This window comes from Anas acuta, chromosome 3 (assembly GCF_963932015.1).
Source record: "Anas acuta chromosome 3, bAnaAcu1.1, whole genome shotgun sequence".
Taxonomy (NCBI): domain Eukaryota; kingdom Metazoa; phylum Chordata; class Aves; order Anseriformes; family Anatidae; genus Anas; species Anas acuta.
The window spans coordinates 31723095-31741115 of NC_088981.1; the positions used below are offsets into that span (position 1 = coordinate 31723095).

Here is an 18021-nt window from a genome sequence, read left to right on the forward strand (position 1 = left end):
CCATTAGTTTCTCTGGATGCATTGCAACTCTGAAAATCAGGTCACAGGTCTGGATCCAATGTCCTAAATTGCTTTGCACCTGCAGCCACCTTACCCAGGCATTGCAATGCTGAAGTGTAGGAGTCATTGCGTGCGTGTCACCTGCCAGAGGACAACAGCTCCCCATACTGGGACCTAAACACTGATTTACCTAGACTTGGCATATTAAAATGCCCTAAATCTGATAACTATTCTAAGCAAACTTAAAGGAACTGTTTTTAGAAAAGTGCTGTTCTTCTGCATGTGTATTTTTTTTCTAGTTCAAACCAGACTTTGTACCTGAAGTCCTAATAAACATCCAAGTCCAGACCACTGTCTGTTAGACAACGTCAGGCTCATTGCTAAACAGTGTACTTTTAGCTCTACTTCATGAGACAGAGCTTACGCTCCCACCTTGTCAGTGCACTGTCCTGCTGTCCCCTAATACCATGACACTTTCTTCACCCAGTAGCTCCTTCATCTGTAAATTAACTTCAGAAAATTTTGACAGAAAAAGAAAGAAGTCAATATACTGAGATTCCTGCAAGTTTCATGACGGTCAGCAGCTCTGATGTGATGAGACCCTGTTAACATCCTGCCTTCCTCCCCACCCACCCCAGGCAGATGTTGCCAGATGAGCTCAGCACACCCGAGCTGCACCGCAGACACACCTGCCTGCTCACAGCACTGTTCGTGTAACACCAGGCTGTGTCGTTTAACTGGTCTATTGGGATATTTTGAACTTGGATGGTAGCTTTGTGTCAGACTAGAAAAGTTAGCTTATTATTGAGCAATTAAGTTCAAAGGGTGAAAGCACCATTGCATTATAAGTAACCAATGTATGCTGTTTCCAGCCAAGATGTATATTAATAACGTACTGGTCTTCTATTTTCTGCATGAAAGCCATTTGCATTTTACAATCAACATAAAATTCTTTAGCTATAATTTTTATTTTTTTTTTTTCTTTCTTTTTTTTACTTTCTGGAAATGGCCCCCACCTAGATGTTAACCTGCTTCTTGTAACAAATACAGAAACTTTTTCGTCTGTTAGTAACACTTCATACTTATTATTTCAGCAGTTGTAAGCATATAATCAAACCCTGTTAATAAATCACCAAATATTGCAAAAGTTTAAATACCTTTGACCAGACTTGCTACCGGCCTGTCAGAAATCCTACTGTTTTGTCAAGTTTTATTGAATTCTCCCTAGTCATATGCTCTAAAATAAAATAAAATAAAATTCTAACTTACCTCAAAAGGAAGGAAAGCATTCACTGTCAGACTTGCATAAATATATCTTGATAAATCTTGTTAATATTCTCTGTTGCTCTTCCCCTGGACAATTGCCCTTAATGAAAAATTAATAAATTGGAGTCATAGGGGATCAATAATAGTGCACTGATATATATATATTTTTTTTTCAAATAAAGATATACTGTTTAGCATAATTCTCAGAGGAGATGAATTGCTATAACTGCACTGATTTTATGCCTGTGTGTGTGCACATGTAACTGTACCTCTGCATCCTCTCCAGTACTTTTGAATCTCTCACTGATCACAGTTAGATTTAACAGAGAAATAAAGTAATGAAAAGTTTCTTTGAATTACTTGGTGTTTTAAAGGGGAAAACTCTGAACTTGTTCCCCAACTTTGAGGAATATTGCTCACTCCTTGTAACACAACTGAGAATTCGCACAGAAGAAATGCGTTTTGCAGGGGGAACTGAATTACCAAATATAACCTGATAGGAAACTTGGCTTCATTAGTTCAATGAATTAGTCCAACAGAACCATCCGTTAGTTTATGTATTGTGTTGATGTGATCCAGTGCTGCAATTTCAGCTAAGCAAAAATGGTTACTAATGCCATGGTGTTAAAAAAAAAGAAAAAAAAGAAAAAAAAGAAAAAAAAAAAAAGAAAAAAGTGCTGCTCCTGCTTTAATTTAATAATTAAATCTTCTATTTAATCTTCTATTTAATAAGAAACGTCTTTTTTTTTCTTTTTTCTTTTTTTTTTTTTTTTCTGCTTCCCTATACTATTTCAGAGCATTTAAAAGCATTTTAAAGAATTTTACAGTTTCTACCTGCAAATGGCAGTGCCCCTTTCTGAACTCCACAGACCTGTCCCTCCAGTATGGCTAATATATGTCCCTACGATGTCTGCAATTTCACATAAAAACACTAACTTTGTTCAGGGGATATGGTGTATTCCTCCGTCGTTTCTGCCTCATTTTTGTACCAGCCTTTCTGAGTTTGTCAAAAATTTTCCTTCTGATTTCAAGTTTTCATCTAGGCCAGTACAGCTACGTGTACATCATCAAGTGGTGGGGACTGACAGGCATGCATTTGGAGGCAAAGCAGCTGTGCTGAGGCCATGACATCCCTGCCATGCCCCAGGTTAATTTTTGATGAGCTGTGGCCTGTTCTCAGGAACTCCGTGCATACCTAATGCTTCTGCAGTGGATCTTCCCAAAGTGTGGTTCCAGTGTCCCAGGCCTGTTCCAATGGGTGAAGCAAAGCTTGCCAAGTTGGGACAACTGGGAGATTTGCCTCAGCAGTGCACACCTAACCCAACCCAAATCATTGCTCTGTAAATACACATTTACACTGGCAAGCATAACTGCATCTCCCATAAGCCCTCGAATTAGCTGTGGCTTGTAGCATAAAAGGAAGACATCATAACACTCCAACAAGACAAAACAAACCCATGAAGTCAAGTCCCTGCCTAACTAAAACCACTCAGTGAACATTTTTCTTTATCTCTAAAGAATAAGTCATTTACGTATCAAAGTTTTCAGCTGATACCATTGCAAAGACTAGAATAGAATCACAGAATCATTAAGGTTGGAAAAGACCTTCAAGATCATCTGGTCCAACCATCACCCTGCTACCAATGTCACCCACTAAACCATGTCCCTAAGCACTACATCCAACCTTTGACTACTTTCAAATATTTTTAGAATAAATGACAGACTTCTCTTCCTAAACATCCCTTCAATAAAATAAAGTTTAAAATAGTGAATATTTTACTACTAATAATTTGAGTGAACATGAAGCTTGTCAACATTCACCACTCTTTCACAGCCTTCTGTGCTGTTGATGAGAGACTGGTAACACATAGCTACCTGTACCTAGCTCTGTTGCAGACATGTACGTGTCCCTCAGTAAATCATTTCACCATTTAGCATTTGCATTTCCCTTTCAGCAATACCATGAAATGTTAAAGTTATAGCTATACAAGTACTTGTATATATAAAAATTATGCTATACACAACATGAAGACAGGATTTTTACTACAGTCAATGCACGCGCATATTTACACTTGCAAGTACGTACACACACACAGAGAGCGTTCGACTTTGCAGATTGTTTCAAGTCCCTTGTTTTGCTTTTTCAGCAGGTCTGTTAAAATAAAACCTAAGTGCAGAATATTTTAATTGCTGTTTGCACCTGGTCGTGGCGTTTGAGGAGCTTTTTGTCCCTGGATCCGAGCTAGAGCCCCCTGGAGGCCGAACAGCAGGTAACTGGGGCAGCCTCCTCATTCGCCGTTCTCCTGCTGCCACCTTTTGGGGGAAAAAAAATGTGCAAAGAGAGCATCAAAACCAGCTGTCAAGAACGGGAGCGCTGTGTCCGCGTGTTTCCATCGCTATAGCTGCTCCAATTTTTAAAATATTGCAACCAAGACGTACGACTGGGACTAAAACAGCGGGTCACGCAGGGAACCGGTCTCCAGCGTGGCGCAGAGAGCTGCTCTCTCTGACCACGGAGGGTTTTGTGGCATCTTTTTTTACCAGAAGCAACGCACACCGCCCCCTGGCCCGCCCTGCCATGGCGCCGTGACGGGGCCGCGCGGGGGAGCCCGAGGGCCGCCGCCCGATGGCTCCGTCGCGGCCCTGAGGCCTGGGCGCTGCCTGGAGGCTTTCGCCGGCTCCCGATTCGCGGTGTAAGGCTGCTGTGGGGTTTCCAGCCTGGCAATAAACGGGAAACCTCGTGCCTGAGTCTCTTTGTGGGAAATCCTCGGGGAAAGGGAGCTGGGCCGGGACGGCGGGCTGCGAAGTCTCTCCACGCAGAAGCATCCCGCTAAGGGTGGGTGCTGCTAGCTGGGCACCTCACCAAGGTCGGTCTCAAGAGGTTCAGGTGGTGTGGCGGGGCACTGAACAAACAGAGCTGTTAGTCTTTGGTTTTCACTAATTTTATCTTTGGTAAAGAGGTAAAACTCTAGATAAGAGATAAGAGGTAAGGCAACAGGAGATAGGGGGTCTCAGGTGTGGAAAAGAGGAAAAAAAGGATGAGGGTGGGAAGAAGAATAATGGAAAACAAAGCTGCGTGGACAACAGCTTGCTTCTACACCAAGCAGGAGTCCAGTTTTTGCACTGATTTCCCACTTTTCCCTGCCCTGAAATCAGTGTTCACTGGGGCTCTCAACTCACCAACTTATCTGAAAACCATTTTTTTTGCTGAGTTACTTTTCTGACAGGTTGGTGGTGAAAGCAGGAGCAGACGACCAAGGGCTAAAAGAAAAAGTGAGCAGTTGGATTGACTTGACCCATCTCATGGAAGTGCACCTTGAGGATACATGGCTGATTGGGACTGTTGTAGTGGGAAAAGGGTACCAGACACATGGACAAAGGAAAAACAGCACTAAACTGCTCGTATCCAGAAAACACCTGCACCAGGAGGAGAGTACCTGGTATCTCATACACTAGTTAAAAGTGCAGCAGAGCTCTCTGTGGTGTTTGCTCTTGTTTCAAGCACAGATCTGCAACGAGTTAATTCTCATGGTGTGGCTCTGTGTAGCCTGACCCTGGACAAAGATTCAGCTTTGAGTATTTTGTCCCCTGAGTCTTAGAAAAAAATATCAAAGAGAAAGGGAAACAGTAGAACAGAAGCACCAAATAAAAGCAGAATGATCAAAAGTAAAAACCTAAGGTAAAACCAAAGAAGCAAGAAATAAAGGAAGGTAGAAAAAAGTCTGTAAAATTTTTAAAGGCTTAGAGAGCTTGTCTCTGCATCAAAGGTGACCGTGACCTGGATTCCTTCCTCCTGAATTTAAGTGTGTTGCCAGGGTGCATAGGTATAGGCTTTCTCTAACTTCTGTGTAGAGAAAGGCACCTTCAAAGGGCAACAGCTCCTTAAGTAGGACAGCAGCATCCATCTGCCTCTGGCTGTAGGTGACTCTGACACTTGCTCTTATATGCCTAGGGTATACTGACCTCTGCCTGTTGCAAGACAAACCTTGTCATGGAAATTAATGGAGAAAGATATTTGGATTGTAATATATTTGAGGTCAGCCCATGTGACCATCATTTTCTCTTTGGTCTTAAAAAAATGTGACTTTAGTTTCAACCTTTGGCAAGATGTCCTGCAATCTATTTTGAACTGAAACAGGAGGATGAGCAGAAAATCACAACGCTGTGACAGCTTCCCTGCTTATCTTGGCTGCCTTCTCCCAAAAAGTTGTGCTGAACAGCAGTCTGGTGCAACAACGAAACTTGACCATTATTTCTAAACAAACATGGATTTCTCTGTGCATTTTTTCTTATCTGTATCTCTTTTTATGATTTAATCCCTTTGAGGCAATGGCAGTCTTTATCTGTGATGACACTAAGACCATAATCAGTGTTCAACAGTAAAGCATAGAAGTTAGCTCAATCCAAGCTGCAAAACAGCATGGTTTTAGACACTTACGTTTGAAAAGTCAAGTTGCTACTTAGGTTCTGGTTGGTATTCTGTATTCTTTGTAGTATCTACTTCTAAGTACCACGAGGAGATGAAAAACGTGCACTAAGCACAAGCTTCCTATTTCCATTGTGTTTTACTTTCTAATACATGGAAAAGAGTAGTACATGGAGGGTTGCCATGTAAAGAAATAGTATGATAATTGATTTGTTGGGAAAGCAAAGTCACAGTTACAGTTTACCAATACTATTTATCAGGAACAACATCCTGATTGATTTCAAAAGCTCAGCTTCAGTGCTAGTACTCCTGGGCCCAGTAATTTTGGTAGCTTTGCATACTTCAGATAGATGCCATTGTTCATGTAAGCTATAAATGCATCTCAGTCAGATGAGGCAACAAGCGTGAGTTATTAAACAACTGGATGTTTAAGAAAAGAAGCATATACTTCCTCCTGGGAAAAAAATACCAGGAGAATTTACTTTCCTTTTCAGTTCAAAGAACATTGACCAATTCTAGGATTCTAATAAAAAGCAGAATTTTCTATCAGATGATTACAGTGTTGCATAAAAGCCATTATTTAAAGTTCTGGGCAAGGCACCTGCATTGTTTTGGCGGTCACACATGAGTGAATAGACATACTTAATTCTGGAGGGAATATCTGACATTTCAGAACTGTATTCGTGGCTGGGTTGCGGAAGCCAGCATTACAGACCAGTTGTAATGCTAGGTCTCCCAGGGCCCTGTGCCTTCACTCTGCAAGGCTCTCTGGCCTTTTTGCCATTTTCATCTGGAAAGACAATGGCAAAACAGGGCAGAACTCGCTGGAAATTTCTGACAGCACATTTCTCCACTGGGGAAAAAAAAACAAAAACAAATTGTAATTGACAGATTTCTGAGTAGTGCATTGGCTCTGACAGAAGCCAGGCAGGATCCCAAGCTGCCTGCTTCCCCTGCAGGCATACTTGGCTTCCTGTGTCAGCAGCTTGCATGCTTTCTGGGCTCCTTGACAGTGCTATAAGGAAGCTACCATTGGTCAAGGAGCCTGCAAACCTGCAGGGTAGAACCAGGATCAAGCCCACATTTTCAGTATGATCCAACTTTGGACAGATAGTCTTTTCCAGAAATGTGGAGGATAAAATCTGGTTCTCCAGCACTCTGATGACCAAGCAGATGGTCTCCTTTCCCAGAGTACCGGAGGCAATGCCAACAGCAGAAGGAGCAACCATCCTCCTCTAGCCCAGAAGTAGCAGCAGGGGTAAGGTGATCCAAGGAAAAAGAGGCATCCCCTCTTCCCTTTTCGAGATACAGAGGTGGAAGGGACCCATCAGCACCATGGAGCTGTGGCTGCCGGGCTTTTCTGTTCCTGGCACATACCATCTTCTGTGGAGATACAGTTAATGGATATTTAGCAAAGATCAGTGAGCGAGGGCAGTAAACACAGGGTAATTAGTAGTTCTCAGCTCCTGTTTTCAGACTGATAAAGGCACTAGCACACCCTGCTACATCAGTGATGCTCGGATCTTGTTTGAAACTCTCCTTCACTGACCATCTACAGTTTTTAAGCAAGTAGTGAAAAGCTAAGCAACTGTTCAATGTGAACATTTTTAGGCTTTCTACCTGTAAACAGCTGTTCTTCAATACAGCTCTGAGCATGTGTATTTCCTTTGCAGTAAACACAACATAATAGATTACCCAGGCAACACATGGCAATTCTGCTTCTCTTCCCTGTAGAGGAGAAACTGCTGTACAGTGAATTTAACTCAAGCCCAGAACACTCTGTGTCACGTAGACTTCAGAACAGCGCAGATCCTGAAGTCTTTATTCAGGCCCTGTTTAAACAAGCTGCACAAGCATAAGTCTAACTAACATCATGGCTCACTGAATTTAGGTCCCAAGGCTAACTCAAGCAAAGTATTCAAGGAAGTTAAACCCAGGCTGCAGCTTTTGATCTGTCATTCATATCAGAAGCCTTACACCTGTGAATAAGGCCTATTATCACTTTCTCTTTTCATAACTTTTAGTTCTCGTTAGGCTTTCACAGTCACCTGTAATGTATTTTCCCAGCTAGAGATATTTGTAGAAGCAAATAGAGCAGGACAGCCTTGTAAGACATCTGGTCAAGAGGCAGCATTGAACTTGTCACAACTAAGTGATTTGCCATAAAAGAGTGAAAAAAAAAAAAAAAAAAAAAAAAACCATTAATCTTTCACTGGTTCCGTTCTAGGTTGTGAGAAGAGAGGTAAATTTTATTTTTTTTTAAAAAGTGTCTTCTATACACAATACCAGAAAGTTAAACATGCGTTTTCTTCTTTGTAAGCAAGTCCAAACTTCTGGCTACAGTCCAACAGACGTTTTTCTTTGTCCATTAAGGCAATCTCCTACACAGTTTACCAGGGGAGGATGAAATTCCTCATGCTGTGTTATAAACATTCATCATTGAAATCACGCTCCTAATAGCAAGAACAGCGGGCAAAATTTAAGACAGCTCTGTGCTGCGTGTGCTTTCCATACAGAGACTCCAGAATCAGGACTGAACCTGTAAAGCTAAAGACCAAACAAGCCACTGGGAAAAGCTTAAACATGACAGATTTCTATCACTAAGAATTTGGAGTTTCAGTGAAAATAGGAAAAACCTCATTCTGTCACTCCAAACATAAGCTGAAGTAATACTTAGATGTCAAAGGAAAGAGTTCTGGCCAGGGAGATCTCACTATCAGCTCACCTCCCCGTCTTCCCTTTCAGCTGCAATTTACTCCCTTCTCTGCCAGTCTCCCTAATTAGTTCAGGGGATATGTTTTTGTATAGCCCTAATAAAGAGGAATCACCTTAGATATAGCGCTTCCCCAGGCGCTGACCTTTTGCTCTGCATCCGTGTCCTGTGCCAGCTCCTGGGAGGGAGGGCTAGGCAAGGATTTCCTATGTGCTGCCATTGCCAGCAACGGGGAAGTTGGACTTCCCTCCCTCCTTTAGGCCTGTGCTACCACCATTAATGAATTATTTCCTTTATGAAAGCATTTTTGCAAAACTGAGTAGGGAAAAAGCCAAGAGAGCTATCAAAAACTGAACAAGTTACTACAGAATTTCTCAAGCATTTTCAAAGATTAAAACTTTCTGCAGTCCATGTTTCTAGAACAAAATTCATGAACCTCCATGAAGGGCATATTTTTATTGAACAGATTAATTTGTAAGGGACTTCAAAATGGTCTGTTAACATGCAAACGGCAAGAGGCTGCTGGGGTGGGGTTTTCTGGGCATACTGTGAGCACGTGAACACCAGCCTTCTGCCACTGCACCTGGTTTTCAGAGTTAGGTTTTAGCAGTGTAGCTGGCAGGTTTTTAGTGTGTGGACCTGGCGAGTCTGGGAGCCCCATTGGATTGTAACTTACATAGAAAGCTGCGCTGAGTCCTGGCAAGCCTAGTCATCCAGAATTTAATGGTGCATTAGAAGGAAACATGCCAAAATATCTACCTGAACTGTTCCCTCAACACATTCCTTTGTGGTGTTTCTTGGCTAGTTGCTCAATCCCTTAGATCTGAAAACTGAAAAAACAAAACAAAACAAAAACACACACACAAAACAAACAAACAAACAAACAAACAAACAACAACAACAAAAAGAACCACCACCAAAAAAAAAACAAACAAAACAAACAAACAAAAAAAAAAAACAAACAACTTAGTTCTAGAACTGAAAGTAAATAAATAAATAAATAAATGAATAGTTGGTGCTTGGAATTATATTCTTCACAATTCTTCACATAACATATGTGGCAAAAATACCCCAGAATATTATAAAACTTCAATTTTCTGAAAAGAAAGGCAACACCTGAGAAATAATTGTATGTTCCTAATACATACTATTAGGGTAGCATACTTTTAGTTAATACTCTAAAGTAGCAAAAGAGTGCTTGTGAGTTTACATGCAGATATATAAAAGTCAGAAGTGCTCTGTAGACATTTAGTTTTTCAAATTTTGAGTGACATATTGCAAAATTGAGACTTTGAATAGATTGCCTTTTAAAGCAATCTTAGTCAGAAAAGGTTCTTTAGACTAACACTACACTCTACAAACACAAACATATCCTGTTACATCATAACCTCTCTCAGTTTGTTCTCTGTGGATGGCTTGGTCAAAATCCCATCAATTGCAGTGCTCCCCTCTTCCTTTCCCCAGTGGATCTCTATTTAGGTAGCACTTTAAAGCAGGCACACAAAAAGCGTGAAATTGTGGTCCTAGGGAAAGAGGAGAGCTTAGCACAGGAAAAGATCCAATGTACAACTAGCAAAGGATTATGGAGGTTATTTAATTTGTGTTTTCACAATTCACATATGTGGATGATTACAACGTCTGCTGCAGAAAGTGGAGAGGTTTCTGTGCTTGCCTGTGTTGCTGCGCCACGAGAAAACAGTCTGGGTTAGCTGGGTCGTGACAGTCAGTCGTGTCAGTCAACAGGAAAATGCAGGGCAGATTTCCTGGAAATGATGGAACTGGTATTTTTGTAAATTGTGGAGTATTTCGCATTCAGGCTGTATGAAATTGTGGTGTATTTATAATTCTTTTTGTAACCATAGTAAACACTGGAAGTTGTTTCTTGCAGAAGTAATGCTTAGTGCAAATGGTCCTTGGCTGTCTGCTAGCTACAAACCGAGCAGTGAGTTCCACCAGAGCAGCAGTCACAGCACAATGGTTTGTATGCACAACATGCTACTGTACCTACTGCACATGCTGTATAAACATCAGCTCAGCAAGCAACGACAGGAATTTGGAAGTAATTTTGCACTGTATGTTTGTGGTTTCTTTCCATTTCCTTGACCAGACAAAATAAAGCAAGGAATCCTCTTAGTGCTCAGCTAAAGATTGCCACGGGTAACTTCTACTGCAAAAACAGTCTCACATATATAAAATTCCAGCTCTCTTCTCCATAAAGAAGAAATTCCTTCCAAATGTCCTGTCCCCAGATGACCGTGATATGTCATAACATTTCAGCCACAATTCCCTGTACTTCATGGTATTATTGGGGGTAACAGAGTCCTTAGTCTCCTGTTGGAGCGAGGGAGTCCTTTCACTGTCTTCAACAAGCTTTGGATCACTCTCCGTCTTGCTTAGCCCATTTCGGGGAGAAGCCAGTGACTCTCCTAGACTTCACCCTCTCTTCCTTTTTGGACACCTATTCATTTACAGGCTTTTTGAATCTTAACTATTGTCTTAGGAGAGATTTTTGATTTTTTGTTTGTTTGTTTTAAACCCTGGCACTGGACTGTGGGTTGCTTATAGACTAAGAAGAGCCTTGTGTTTATAAGCATCTTGAGAAAACTGAATCACAAGTATTCAATAAAATATAACCAGCAGTTAAATTACTCACATATACAAGGGTTTAACTAAACACAGAAAATACCCTGGTGTTCCACCCCACAGGGTCTTATCGCGGTCAGCTTGGCTTCTATACTACAAAAACATCCTCAGCTCTTCAAATATGCCAATAAACTTCCCCTGTGAGGTGGACTTCAGCAAATAAAGCCATCCACTCACGCTACATTGCCAGTGTTTGCTTGTTAGACTGAGAATAAAAGAGTCAAAAATGCCTCCACTGAACCAACAAGCTGCTGAAGGGGTTCGGATAAGCATGGGAAAGCAGAAGAGTTGAAGCCATAGAGATAGGATTCGGGACAAGGTGATGTCAGTGCCTAGCATGCAGCATTTTTAGCACGCAGACAGCAAAACATACAGACTCCAGAATCCTTCCAGCAGCCAAGCAGTTCTGCTGAAACACGGATGTCACAGGGGAGGTGTTTAACAGACTTGCTGTACGGAGCCAGACTGAGGTCTTCAGAGAGAGAAATGAAACGTGCACATCTGGGAACTAAACCAAACCAATACTGGTACTGTAATTGCACGAGGCTTTCACTTGCTATCACATATAAAGGAGGTTGTACGTTTGAACAATTCTTTTTTAAAGTTCACATTGATTCTCCACTCTATTGTCTTATAAATGGAGATATGCAGAATAAAAAGCTTCGTTGATGGATATCAGACTATACTATCAATAACCAGAATAAAAGAGAGTTGGTCCCCAAAGTAATATATTATTTTTCTATGAATAAGAACGTTAGAGAAAGCAGCGATAAAAAGGGAATAGCGCAACTCTCCAAAGACTGAATGCATCCACAGCGTAATCATGTTCAGGCAGCATGCTGGGAAACAGAATTGGTCAGAAATGAGCAATTAGTTCAAGGAAAGGAAACATAAAAATGAGGTTAGAAACATAGGGAACTTCTAAAAATTTTTTTTTTATATATAAAAGAGAATTACCTTGAGAAAAAAGGTTTTCATTTTTAAAGCAATTTATTTGGCACGGATTAACAAAGCAATAGTTCAGTCTAAGGACAGCAACTATTCGCTTTCCAAGAAGAAGCAAATGGATATCCTCTATTAGATGCTAAGAAAAATAAGTGTATGACAACAACAACAAAGCAATGTTTGTGGGGAAGGAGAACTTAAGGGCCCCAGAAGACTCAGAGAACTCCTGAGGCAGAGATATCCTGTGCCCAGTGCTGTCTCTTTGCTACTTGCACCCTGGCCTGGGCATAGCACCAGAAAAAAGCCATTGTTTTCACCTTTGGTATAGAGATGATGGTCTGGGGGTTAGTGAGCATATGGTCTACAGCATTTGGGCTTCAAATGGGAATCCTTTTATTCAAAGTTGGAGTGGATGGTCTTTGAAGGACCCTTCCAATCTAATCTGTAATTCCATGAAAATTTCTAGTTACAAATAACATTTGTGGAATATCTGTATCAGCAGCCATTATATTTACAAGGCTGCTGAATTAAGGAAAGCCTCAACGTTTGCGTTATTCTGTGTTTGTTAGCAAGGCATGTGCCGTGTGTCCCTGGACTTGCTGAGTCTGTTTGGACCCAAGACCAGGCATTGCACCTTTGTGTAGTCTCCTGACTGCCTCAGCCTCAGGCTGACCTGATCCTCTGGAGCATGTTTTACCCCAGGCCACCAGCAAGGCCACCAGCAGTCGCCTGTAGTCCCGGATAATTCCAGCCACTGGGCAAACCTGTGTCCCTCATGTGCCATGCAAAAATGCTCGCTCAGCAGAATTTAGTGGCAATTTACTTAGGTAGAAGCAGGTTTAGGTGGTCATTCAGGGGAATTCTTTCTGGCTGGGTGCTCGTGTTGGCAGAAGGAGAAAACCAAACATAAACAGAAGGAAGGACCTAATGCACAGTTTCTTCTGATGCGAGGTTTGACAAACCAGAGCCGCAGACTGCCCCAGTGATGGGAAAACTGGAGCAGGAAAACACATCTAGAGCTATGCATTTTGGGGCTGGTTGAGGTCTGAATGTGCTACATGCTGCTCTCTGAGCACTGGGGAGCTCAGGCACAGGCGAGTGCAGCAGCAGAAGTGCGTACAGCTGCCTCTGAGGGCTGAACCAGGAGATGCTACCTGGGCTTGTGACTGTGCTTTGTGGAATTCACAAAGACTTGTAACTTTTTTTTTTTTTTTTTTTTTTTTTCATCAAAAGCAAAATTTCTCATTCACTCATCTAGAAAAACCTTCACTGAGCCCCTGGAGGGACTTAGGCCCCTACCTACCCCATTCTCTACCCAAATTCAGACCTGTCGGCATGCACCTGCCTGAGGAGGCACAGGAGCAGCATGCTGCCTGCTCTTCTGCCTCTCAGTACACTGTAACTGCTGTGGTGCTGCTGTGCCCCTACTGTTACATCTCTGAGTCCTTAAACAAGCTCTTAGCTGACCTACGGTGCCTGCAGGCCCGCTGCTCCAAGCATTTTCCATATTGCTGTCACAGGGTCAGGCACACAGTGCTCCCAGCAAAGGTGTTTCCTCCTGATACCCAACAGCCACATGACTACTGCAGCCTCTGGGAGATAGGAGAGTCTGCCCCCCAAAAAAGGGACATTCAATGTTTGTGGAATAACCAACACCCTTCTCATGATGGGAAAAGCAAGACAGCACCCTCTTCATGTGAAAAGGGATTGAGTGACTTGCTTTTGGTGCTGCAGCAAAGGCACGTGGTGGCAAATAATGGGATGTGAATGCTTCCATCCAGCATGGGGTGGAGGTAGGTCCTCACCTGCCCCCGAGCTTTGCTCTTCCTCTCAGCACCATCCACTGGCCTTGCAATCAACATTTCAGCTTCACGAGACTCAAAGCTCTCCTCACACCGTGCTTGATGAGGTACCCAGGTACTAATTGGGAGGGGTGGATCCCCTTTGTGTTGTTATTGCAGGACACAGGAGGGAAAATGGACAGGGAGAGCCGAGGGAGCACAGCACACCCACCCAGCCCATTTGGCAGCCTGAGCTGGAAATCTGAAACGCCTGCTTTGCAAGAGACATTTCCTTCCTGAAGACACTGGAATGAAGACCTAGTGCAGGGCTGCATTGAATGCACGTTCTGTGCTAAGGCTGTAGTGCATACCCCAGCACCACTACAGGCAGCTGTCTGCATGTGTGACCCTTCCCTAAGCACCAGGGGCAAATCCACAGGGAAGGTCATTTGCTGCAGTTCCCCTAGCCTGGGTGAAGCTGCAACAGCCAGCGATAGCACAGGGTTTAACAGACTTGTTTTTCCGGGCAGCAACAGGCAGAGGCAGCATATCACAGCTCTTCTGTCATGAAAGAAAATGACCCTCTTTACTCTATTTCAAGGCAAAATTAGGATTTTCTTTCATCCTCACATATCTTCTTTAGGAACAGACTCAAGTGAAGAAAGTTTTTGAGGCGTTTGGATTCTGGAGGCTGCTTCAGAGCTATCTTGGGACCTCCTGAGAGGATTTCCAGAGATTCTCATCAGCTCCTCATAAAAGATCTTGCCAAGCCGAGAGGGTATGTGGGCCAGTTTCCAATCTCACCTGAATTCCCCTCTGTCCTCTTCTGCATTCTGGGGTTAGCGTATTTCCTAAAGAGATGCTGTTTGCTTTCCTTTTTCATGTGTGACATGAGCGTGCACAGTGCCCCAGGTATTTGGAGCCCCCAGGTATTTGCTTGTGCTCACACTGAACCCATTCTCACCCGGAGAGTATTTTTCATGCTCAGGACAGACACACGGGTGTTTCTGGAAAACCTGGCCTTTCATCTTCTCCAAACTAGCCATAATAAGCATCAAAAGATTTTAACCTGCATTTACTGAGCCGCTATCCCACAAACAATTTGCAGGTCAGTTTACATACCCTCCACGCAGTCTTTGGGCTTTAGAGGATGGAAGCAACCCTGGCCATGCCAACGGGTGTTACATTACGTGACAGCCTGGTGATGTTGGGTTAACCTTCAAAGAAACTGGACTGAAAGCATGTAACTATTTTCATTACAGCCTCCACCTGGACTGACATCACAGTCTCACATAATAAACAAGAGCCCTGTCCACTAAACCCTTTCAAGCTGTATGTTTTAATCAAGTTTTCAGCTGATGCAAAGATTTTGGTGAAAATCCCACTTTGAAAAAAATCACACTGTGAGTGCCTTTATGTTTGTGGATTTCCCCTTCCCTTGATCACATTTTATTTTGTTCCGCTTTCTTTACTAATTTTGCCAAAACTAACTTCTGCTGGCTTTGGTTTGCTTTACTCCCAGGTTTTTACTTCAAACATTTGATTTTGAAAGGTTTTAAAATCTGGACTTGGGAATAAATGTCGCAGGTTTTCAAAGCCAGAGCAATTTGCTTTAGCAAGCTGGTGTATTGCACCTGTATCAGCTTAGTGGCACAAAACATCTTTTGGGAATTTTTCGTTAAAGATTTTTCATTTTATTTTCACTTAGACATCAGAACGAGAGCCTAGCCAAGACTGATTGAACTTTAAATAGTTTTACTCACAGCAGTGAGGAGAAACGGGCTGCATAAAGGGTTTGCTTGCTGTGTGCTTGGCCTGTGTAAACGCCATGCCATTAGTACCAAAATTATTCACACTTGTGTTCCTCACTTAGTGGGTGAAAAAGAATAAAGTATCTGAAGTTTGAGCAGATAAGGCAAGGGTTCAACCCATGCTGTGAGGGAAAATTTACTTTACTAAAGCTGAAGAACTGGCTGATGTGCCTGACAATCGTAGACAATTAGCAGCATTTTAAGACACAGCCAAATTTGGCATTTTTATACATGCTAACACTGTTTTGTGCTATTTAAATTATTCACGTGTCTTATTTTGTATGCCCAGGGTGAGAGATCTGCCCTTGTTAGCACACTTCATGTTGCTGCTCATGACCTCGGCGTTATTTCATATAGGCAAAAGCTGATGTTTGCTTTGTTGCTGTCATTTTACTAGGGATGGGTCATTATGCAATTATGGGTCCTTTAATACACAAATTAATTAGCTTAACTACTTTGTATTTGCCTGCTCTGGCTGGGCCCTTTGCCTAATGAAAAGATCTGTAACATAGGAGCTGGCTGTCCGCTCTGAACTTGTCATTTCTCCACACATGCTGCTCTGCCACAGCTTTTGCTGGGCACACAAAACAGGATGACAATCAGAATGTGCAGAGGGGAGAGAAACTAATGAACAAAGCCTATGTTTGACAGCTTCAATGTGCTGAAGCCAGCCAACACCTGAAGTCACCTGATGCCGGTTACAGGCACACCTGCTGACAGAAGCTGGGGCATCTGCAGGGAAGATGCAGGTCTAGAGGATGTGCTCACAGCCCATCAGAGCTGGAGGAATACAGCTCAGGCACAGCCCACTGCTGGCTAGGCTGGGAGCTGCAGATACCTACGTCTTGGCTGAAATGGTATCTGACCCCTTTCCTTAAGCTGCCGCATGGGAAGGTTGTGTGGGAGGCGGGTGTTAACCCTGTTTAGATCCTTTTCTGCAGGTCTATTTACTGGCAAGGAGACCCAAAACAGGCAAGGGAGGTGGATTTGTTTCAGCCCATCCTTCTGTCATCCTTATGTTGGGTGGGAGCTTTCCAAAGCTGTCCTTGCTGGACTCCTTGAGGAGTATCAAAGTGAATTTGTCATGATCGGAAGGAACTGGATCACCATCTAAGGCCATCGGGGAGGAGAAGTCAGAGAAGCAAGCAATGAGTAGAGTTCAAAGAGAAAGTACTCCTGCTGGACCCGTGCTGGTTCTCAGGTCCAAGCTCGGCATCCATGTGGGCTGGATACAAACCTGTACTTGCTCAGAGCACTAAGAGGACTGAGGCACACAGTGGAAGCCAGCCACATCCCTACGCACAACCGTGCCAGCATGTAATCCTTCTCCAAACATCCTGCTGAGACTCCACCTGCACTGCTTTTCTCTCATTCCAGAACCTACGAGTTTCCTCACCAACTGCCTCCTGGTTCTGCGGGCACAGCCATCTGCAGTGTCTGGAGGTGGAAACCTCAGAGCGCTCCTTCAGCTGCTTGGTGCCTGGTCACGTCAGCTCTCCAGTCACCTCCACTCAGCAACATCTACTGGCTTTTTGGGTACCTTCAGAAACAAGGAAGTCAGATATATTCTCTGTAGAATATTCCCTTTTTTGTCCTTCACTGTGAGTTGCCGATCATTTAATCTTCAGCCTCCTTATTTTTTGGTTTTTATTATTATTACTTGTTTGGATTTTTTTTACACAATTTCAGAAATGCTGAGGTTGGATGGGACCTCTCAAGATCACCTAGTCCAACTCCCCATGCTCAAACAGTGCCAGCTAAAGCAGGTTGCTCAGGACATTGTCCAGTTGGGTTTTGGAATATCTCCAAAGGTAGAGACTCCACAACCTCTCTGGGCAACCTGTGCCGGTGTTTGATCACCTTTACAATAAAAAAAAAATAAAATAAAATTCCTACGTTTAAATGGAATTTCTTGTGTTTCAGTGTGTGCCCATTGCCTCTTGGCCTTTCAGTGGGCACCACCACATTGCTGGCTCACTTGTAGTCCACTGGGGTCCTCAGGGCCAGCTGTCCAGCCAGCCAGCCTTCATTTACTGGTGCATGGAGTTATTCTTCCTCCAGGACAGGACTTTGCGTTGCAGTTCTTGAATTTTGTAAGGTTCCTCTTGGCTCATTTCTTCAGCCTGTCAAAGTCCCCCTGAATGGCACCAAACCCATCTGGTGTATGAACCATTACTCCTTGTATTGTACCATCTGCAAACTTGCTGAGGGTGCAATCTGCCTCAGCATCTAGGTCATTAATGTTGAGGTTACCTAACTGCAGAACAATCAGATATTTCAAATGCTGATAGCTTTTACCCACTGGTAGTGCATTTGCTCAATTTATTTATGAATATCCTGTTTGTGGAAAGTAAAGACAAACAATTCTCCATTATTCACCTTTGTGTTTTAGGTGCAACATAAAGCCAGGGGATTATTAAGTGAGCCTTAATCTGA

General features: G+C 42.9%; 1 long non-coding RNA gene across 2 annotated transcripts; it reads left to right on the plus strand.

Moving 5' to 3' along the window:
• The first annotated feature begins 6588 nt into the window (after positions 1–6588).
• Positions 6589–17759, plus strand: LOC137853735 (uncharacterized). Of its 2 annotated transcripts, XR_011094686.1 has the most exons (5): positions 6589–6950; positions 14418–14552; positions 15037–16442; positions 16527–17186; positions 17275–17759. It is a non-coding gene; the product is annotated as an uncharacterized lncRNA (long non-coding RNA). The 2 variants fall into 2 exon arrangements; XR_011094685.1 differs by having other exon boundaries at positions 15037–17186.
• The last annotated feature ends 262 nt before the right edge of the window (positions 17760–18021 follow it).